This window comes from Psammomys obesus, unplaced genomic scaffold (genome assembly GCF_907164565.1).
Source record: "Psammomys obesus unplaced genomic scaffold, mPsaObe1.curated_primary_1811, whole genome shotgun sequence".
NCBI classification, from domain to species: Eukaryota; Metazoa; Chordata; class Mammalia; order Rodentia; family Muridae; genus Psammomys; species Psammomys obesus.
The window spans coordinates 3,106,707-3,114,569 of NW_026596158.1; positions in this window are offsets into that span (position 1 = coordinate 3,106,707).

A 7,863-nucleotide genomic window follows, 5' to 3' on the forward strand; every position below is an offset into this window, starting at 1 on the left:
CTTGAACAGGTCCTGGAGCTAGTGAGACCCTTTAAAGCTGTGATCCCTGGGCCTGATGCCAGAACTCACAACCCACGGAGCAGATCAGGGCAGGTATGTGGAGGCGGGGTCAAGGACAGTGAAGAATGACCTAGAACCCACGCGTGCAAGCTGGAGCCAGCAGTATGAACTGAGCGTGCCACAGCAGCCCGTGTGTGTTGCCTTTGACCTAAGGGTGTGGTAACAAGGCCTCAGAGGCAGCTGTTGTTCAACGGCCAGCCTTTGCCTGGGTCTGAGAGGGAGGCATCCTCTTCTGCACATCCAGGATCTCAGGAGCGACAGGGCTGACAGGCAAGGTCCTGTGACTACAGTCAAATCACCCCCAGGTAGCAAGACTTCTTATCTTCAACGGCCCCGCCTGAGCCACCTCAGATAATGATCGCCACACCACTGCAGGATTCGTGCCAGGCCTCGGAGGACACACGGAGGACCCCTGCGCTCTGGACTCGCTGGAGTCGCTTCGCTGATGCACGCTTTTGTCCTGGACCATTCCTTTTTCCTGTCTGTTTTTCAGTCAGAGCTAAGTCTGGATCAGTCTGGACGCACGGTCAGGCCTCCAGCCTAGGACACTGATAACAGTGAGGGTGCCTTGCTGAAGCCGTTAGATGGCCGGGCACACAAGTTACACTCAGAGTTGGAGAGGCCGGGGGACGGTCAAGAGAAAGAACACCGTTTGGGCGAAGGGGATTCTGGGAAACGTAGTTTAAAGTAGCCAACTTACTACTGTGAAGACAGCTGGGATTGGTTTCAGTTGCTCGCTTAATCTCCTTCTGGGGCGTGTGTGTGCGCGTGCACGCACACACAGGTGCAGACGCGCATTTTCGTGTGTGTTCGTATAAGGTTATGGGTGTTATTCTTCAGGGACTAGCGACCTGTTTTTGTTTTGTATTACACTGCGCTGTGCTGTGGAAACTTTCCCTTTAACCATACGTGGAGAAGTTGTGTTGTCAGCTTGGACAGCGTGTGTGTGTGTGTGTGTGTGCATGCTCTCGAGAGAGAGTGTGTGGTGTACGGTTTGTGGGTATGTATGGGGTGTGTTTGTGTGTGGTGTGCATGTGTGTGATTGTGTGTGTGTGTGTGTGTGTGTAACTTTGTTTTGATCACTTTTCTATCGCTGTGATAAAACACCATGAGCAAGGCAGCCTACAGAGGAAAGGGCTTACAGCTCCGGAGAGCCCGAGCCCATCATCGTGGTGGCTGGGAAGATGGCCACGGGCAGGCATGCTGACGCGAGCAGCGAGCTCAGAGCTCGTATCTTAAACCCCAAGCAGGAAGCCGAGAGAGAGCAGGCTTGAACTGATGTGTGGCTTTCGAAACGTCCAAGCCCTCCAGGAGCACACTTCCTCCAGCAAGGCCACACCTCCTTAACCTATCCAAACAAGGCTATCATCTGGGTGCCCAAGAACATGGGACATCACCACTCACGCCACCACTCTCACTTATGGAAGTGCCAGCGGAGGCCAGACGTAAGCTTTGAATATCTTACTCTTGATAGCTCTCACTTTTTTTTTTTTTTAAGGCAGTCTCTCACTGAACCCAGAACTCACCCTTTCAGCGAGGCTGGCTGGCCAGGAGCCCCTGAGATCCTCCTGCCTCCATCCGTCCCTTGCTAGGTTTACAAATGTAGCACCGCCACCTCCAGATTCTTCATGTCGGTCACGGGGATTGAACTCAGGTCCTCGTGCTTGCGTGGTGAGCACGTTACCCATGGAGCCATCTCCCAGCGTAGGTGTGAGGCACCCCACGCAGCAGCTTACGCTCTGTTTCAAATCCTGTTTAATCTTTCTCTCATCCCTGAGAGCCACAGCCGTCCACTCACCAGGCTGCCTGGGAGCCAGCACCCTGCGGAGAGGTCTGGGAGGTCTGGGTGTACACACCAGAGCAACATCTAGGCTCGTGAGCCTGAGCCCTGAAGGCCCCAAGAACCCACAGGGTCAAGCGTCATCCTCCCCTTTAAACAGTTTCTTTCCAGCTAATGCATTTGGCCTGGATTCCTCCAGATGGGGGGGGGGGGGGGGGAAAGCCTTGACAACTGTATGCAGGAGGTTGGATGGACGACAAGACCTACTCCATTAACTTCTGGCAGGAGTTCCGCTCAGCACACCTCATCTCATTGCGGAGAAGCAGGGCAGACCACAGGGCGACAGGAAAAAAAAAAAAAAAAAGGTGCGTTATGCTCGGAAGCATTCAGGTAGCCGCTGAGCACCCTCTTGGGAGCCTAGGAGAGATGCCTGAAAGATTTCCAAGTTGGACATTCCGTGTGGCGGAGCCCTGAAAGTCCCAAAAGCCCACAGCGTCGAGAGTTAGGTTTCCTTTTACGTTTTAATAGAAGGTAGCCCCCATCACCTGAACATACTCATGAACAGAGAGAGGGAGGGGCGAGGGAGGGGCAAAGAGGGGAGGAGAGGGTAGTGAGGGGGGAGTGAGGGGGGAGAGGGAAATAACACGGTACTTTGATTTCTCTGACGTGACAGAGAACTAAATGGCGTCTCTAAGTCACTGCTGTTTCTGCCAGCAGAGTGCTCGCCACGTGATGCCAGCGCACCCTATTGGAAGCTGTCCATCACTGTCTGCTTCTCTCCGTACAACGGATTTATGCATTCCTGCCGCTAAGGTCCGAGTCGGAGACATCCCCATCCCCGTAGATGGTGAAAAGGGGTGGTGGTGCTGCGTTGGGAGACTTTGGGCCCATCGGGAGGCGGAGCCTCTCGTCGGGAGGCGGAGCCGCTCATCCATACCGCCCCAGCATAGGGACTGAAATCCCCTGAAACCATGGGCTAAGATCAACCTTTCCTTCTTCCCTGAAGTCGCTTCTGTCATGAATTTTCCCACATCCAAGCAAAAACAGCTAACGTTATGAGGCTTAACAAGAGAACCAGCCCCCAGCGCTGCGCTGAGGTTCAAAAGGTAGTTTTATTCAGGGTATGAATTACCAAGGGCGCTCCAAGAAAGAAGAGAGCAGCCCTATCAAAGAGGGGAATGAGAGCTTTACCAAGTGGTTTAAATTGGGTGGGAGAGAGCCGGGCCGGGGTGGCGCACGCCTGTAATCCCAGCACTCAAGGGAGGCAGAGGCAGGGGGATCTCTGTGAGTTCGAGGCCAGCCTGGTCTACAAAGTGAGTCCAGGACAGCCAAGGCTACACAGAGAAACCCTGTCTGGAAAAATAAAAATAATAATAATAAAAAAACAAAAGCAAACAAAAAAAGCCTCAAGAGAAAAGGAACTGTTGCAGACACAAGACACTAGCGCAAGCATAACTTGCAAGCACTCTCTGGCCATCAGGATAGCAGGAGGCTGTGGTCAAGCTGCCCTCCCGAGAAGCACAGAACATTCGGTTTCCATTTCCCTGAAGGGGCTGGGGCTCACGCGGGCCACCATCTTGGTGTCTTAGCCGACTCCATCTCTGGGCCTGCTTTTAACAAATATACCTGCCCTGTTGAACTCGCACGGGGCCCTGTGACTTGTGGCCAGTGAAAAAGTAAGGAGAGCGCCTCTTCTCAGTGTAGGCTGTGCGTGCCTCGTGAGCCTCCCGCTGCTCTCTTTCCCTCCGTCACAATCATTAGCGACCCTAACAATGGCCTCCCTCTCAGCTCCAGGCTGGCCACGATGGACATGCAAAGCGAGTGGAAAATCAGCCTTGAGCGCAAGTCACCAAGATCATGAGGTGGTTTATGGTTATCCACTCAAAGCCTGACCTGATAGTGGAAACTGGAGGTGAGGAGGTCTTTGGGGAGGATAGTAGGGGTAGCACCAGGCTAAGACTCTGCAGTGATTTCCCAGGACACGACCTAACCAACCTGCTGAAGAAATCCTCCCTTCACGCCATGCAGGAGGCTGCACGTTCATTCCTTCAGAATCCCTTTGGTCTGTCTGTGCGCCAGTGTTAGAGAATTCCTCTCTCTTAAAATATCATCTCCTGGAGGGAAGCTCTTCAGTGTTCAGAAAGTGAAAACAACTCAGGCAACTCAGGAAACTCCCTGAAACTTACAAGATTCACAGGGCCTCTCCCCAAAGTTAGAGATCCTGTAACAACAGCTTAGAGAAGGGTTCCTCCCAGTGGCCTAAGCTTCCTACAAGTAAAGCAGGCAGCTTCAATGACACAGCTTTTAGGAGTTGCCACTCAGGCTGGGAGGGCTTGTCCGTGACACAGCAGTTTTTAATCATCCATATTCCTCTTCGTGACCCCTTACCCTGCTCCTGCGAGCAACCATGCGTCACGAAATCGGACTCAGGTGGAGTGGTTAATTGATCTGTCAGCACCGCTCTGACTGAGTGGAATAGATGTTTGGTGGCACCTTACCGAGAAGAACCTCACATCATGTCTCCTAAGGGTACAGAGCCATCAAGAAAGTTGTTTTATAAGCTGGGTGTTGTGATTCACACCAGCGCCCATGGGAGGCAGAGGCTGGCGGATCTCTGTGAGCGTGAAGCCGGCCTGGTCTACAGAGTGAGTACCAGGACAGCCAGGGCTACACAGAGAGAGCTTGCCTCCCCCTGCCCTAACCCAAAGAAGAATGGCCATGTCTCTGGTCACAGTAGACGGCATGTGACTTGTGGTGAGGATCACACAGTCTTAGCCCCACATCCTCAGCAGCTGGAAGCCAGTGCCAGCCATGGTGGTGGTGTCAGAAACCCGTGTAAGGGAGCCCTTCTGTGAAACCCCACACACGGAGACGATGGTGGGTATCCCTGGTGCTGAGTTCGTTCTGTTGCCAAGCTGAGGGGAGAATTAAGGGAGGAAAGATCACAGGATTGTGACTTCAGAGAGTTCCATATAGGGTCACTTGGCCCCATGAGCTTAGACATCCTGATGGTGTCAGTGCATGCTCGAGGCTGTTCGCTTTGCTGTGGACAGGAAGCAGAGAGATAGAGGGAGGAACCAGAGAACACGTACCACATCGCCTTTAACGGTGAACTGGCACCAGCTTCTCCCAATGTGGACCCATGTTTCTAGAACCATCCAAAGTTATGCCATCGCCGGCTGAACAGCAAGCATGAGCCTATGGGGAACGTTTGATGCAATACTCCCTGTGTCCTGTCACACTCTGTTGCTCGAAGAAGTTAACACTGTCCACAAATGACCGTATCAAAAATGGCTGCTTGGAAGGATTGTGCATGGACCGCTGGCGTCTTTCCCCAGGCCTCTGTTTCCCTAGCAGACTTTAAGGTGCTTCTTTTTCGCTGTAAGAATCTGTGACCGGGGTCTGGACCGATGACATGAGGGTTAAAAGCACTGGCTGCTCTTCCAGAGGACCAGATCTCAAGACTTCCAGATGCAGGAGGTCCAGTGTTCTCTTCTGGCCTCTGGGACACTGCACACATGTGGCACACAGACGTATATGCAGGCAAAATACCCATACCTATAAAACGATTAAAGAAAAACGCTGCGACCATGAGGATCCCAGCACAGGGCATTCTTCGAGTCCTCCTGGGGAATGATCAGACCTGAGGGTGTCGCCTTTCTGCTCCTGGGACAAACTGCCCAAGGGCAACGACTCATAGGAGAAAGACTGATTTTTGACTCAGTTTCAGAGGATTCAACCCCAAATCCTCAGCCCTGTTGCTGCAGATCTGTGGCAAGGCAGAGCCAAACCATGAAAAACATTGTACAGACAAAGCTGCTCCCATCACTGCAGCCAGGAAGCGGAGAGTAAGGGGGGGGGTGCAAAGGCAAGCCACAAGCCAGTAATGTACTTTCTCCAGTCAGACCCCACCTCCTAACAACCCCATTCAGCCCTGAATGCAGCAAAGGGTTAATCTATCGATAAAATTGCCACCCTAGAGGTCTAATTACCTCTCAGCAGCATCAATAGCTGAGACCCAGACTTCAACTCATGCGACTTTTCAGGGGACACTTCAGATCTAGACCACGGGATCAAAGGACACCTCAGACACCTTCAAACTTGCAACTGGTGCCAGAAATCTGTGTGCCCCTGAGCCTCCCAAACTCTGCTGTCCCTTCGTGTGACAGTCACATTCCTGATATTTGATGGTCCTCGTCCAACAGAGGAGAGTGGCCTCTGGCCCAGAGCCCTGGCGCAGTAACTTGATACTCAGGGAGACGGTACTATAACAGTTTGTATGTCTTCACCGCAGTTACCTTAATGGCTATCTTCTATTTATATCGAACAGCATCGACGCCCCCCAGGGCTGGCTTGTTGGTCCTTCCGTGGAAGCAGCATATTGTACAGGTGGCCATGAGAGCGTGGCAAAGGTTGGAGGAAGGGATGCAACGACTGATGTTTGGGAAATAGCATCCTGAGAGCATCCTAGAATGTCTGCATCCTGGTGTGGTTGCTCAGCCAGGGGCACAACCACGGACAGCTTCGCCTGTTCCGAGGGGCACAGAACAGTCTGTATGCCCCTCCGCCAGAGTCCTGCAATGTTTTCAAACGGGAGCCACAGTTGTTTGCAGCGGTACACGCCTTTAATCCCAGCGCTCTGGAGACAGAGTCATGTGGATCTCTGTGAGCTTGAGGCCAGCCAGTCTACACAGAGAGACCCTGTCTCAAAAATAAAATAAAATAAATTCACCCACAGCTGAGAGTAAACTTCATATCATCGTTGTTATATATGCACTTCTTTTTCAGGTTGTACATGTCTAAATCAGCAAGACATGGTGATACATATATCTACAGTCCCAAAAGCTGGGAAACTGAGGCAGAGGGCGTTGAATGTGAGGCCAGCCTGGGATAAGCAATCAGTCTTAGAATTTAAAAAAAAAAAAAAAAAGACAACAATAGTAAACAGGCCTCTGTTGGCAAAGTGCTCGCCAAGCATGTGGGAGACCCTGGTTCAGCCCCAGCACCATAGGAATCGGAGTGTGGCGGCGCATGTCTGTAATTCCTGCAGGTGGTGGGAACAGGAGGATGGCCACAAGTCTGAGGCCAGCCTGGGCTGCAGAGAGAGACCTTCCTTAAAAAAAAAATATAGAACAGTGACATTTTCATACGATTTACGTGGTGGAAGGGGGAGGGCGAGAGAGAGACAGAACAGACAGGCAGGCAGGCAGGCAGGCTTTTCTTGCTGGCAGGTAGATTTTGCTTGGCTTTTCCTGAGATGGGAGAAAAAGGTCTGTTTACACTAGATGGGTCACTTCCTGGGTCTTCCAATGGGAGAAAACGGCTCCCGGCAGCTGTTCTCGCTCCTATTAGGTGGTGGGGGCGAGAAGCCTGGGTGTTCAAGTCCCTTATAGGAATGCTGTAGACTCTACACACAGCCCCTCTGTCCACCCTCAAGCGGCTCTAGGTCACTCAGGAGGGCCCAGGGCAGTGCAGGAATCATGGAGACAGTTCCTGAAGGCCAGGCCGTGGTGCTGCATTCCTTTGTATGCTCTGGTACATATAGTTTCATCAGTGTATGACACATATGTATATATCACGTTTATATACATAAAATGAACTCACACATACACACACACACGTGGTACGCACGCTGCATGCAATTCAGAAAACATAAAATCATAAAAGCTTCTTACCTATTTGTTTATGGGTGTATACACAAGGCGGTTGGATGTTCTGATCTATCACCCGCTAGTTCGTCTCTTGAGATTTTATTTTTACCAATTTTATTTCATTTTTTTTAAATTGCGTGTCTTCTATGTAGGTCCATGCCCGTGAGTGCAGGTGCCCATGGAGGCCAGAGGTACCAGATTCCTCTGCCACTCGATTTAGAGATAGAGCCAACCAACATGGGCGCTGGTGCTAGGCCCAGCACGAGCCTAATTTTCAGAAGCGATGAAGAGAACTCAGGAGACCAGATCTCATCGTTGCAAAATCGCAAGAGGTTTATTTTAACCATTGCACAATGGGGTCACCCCTGCTGG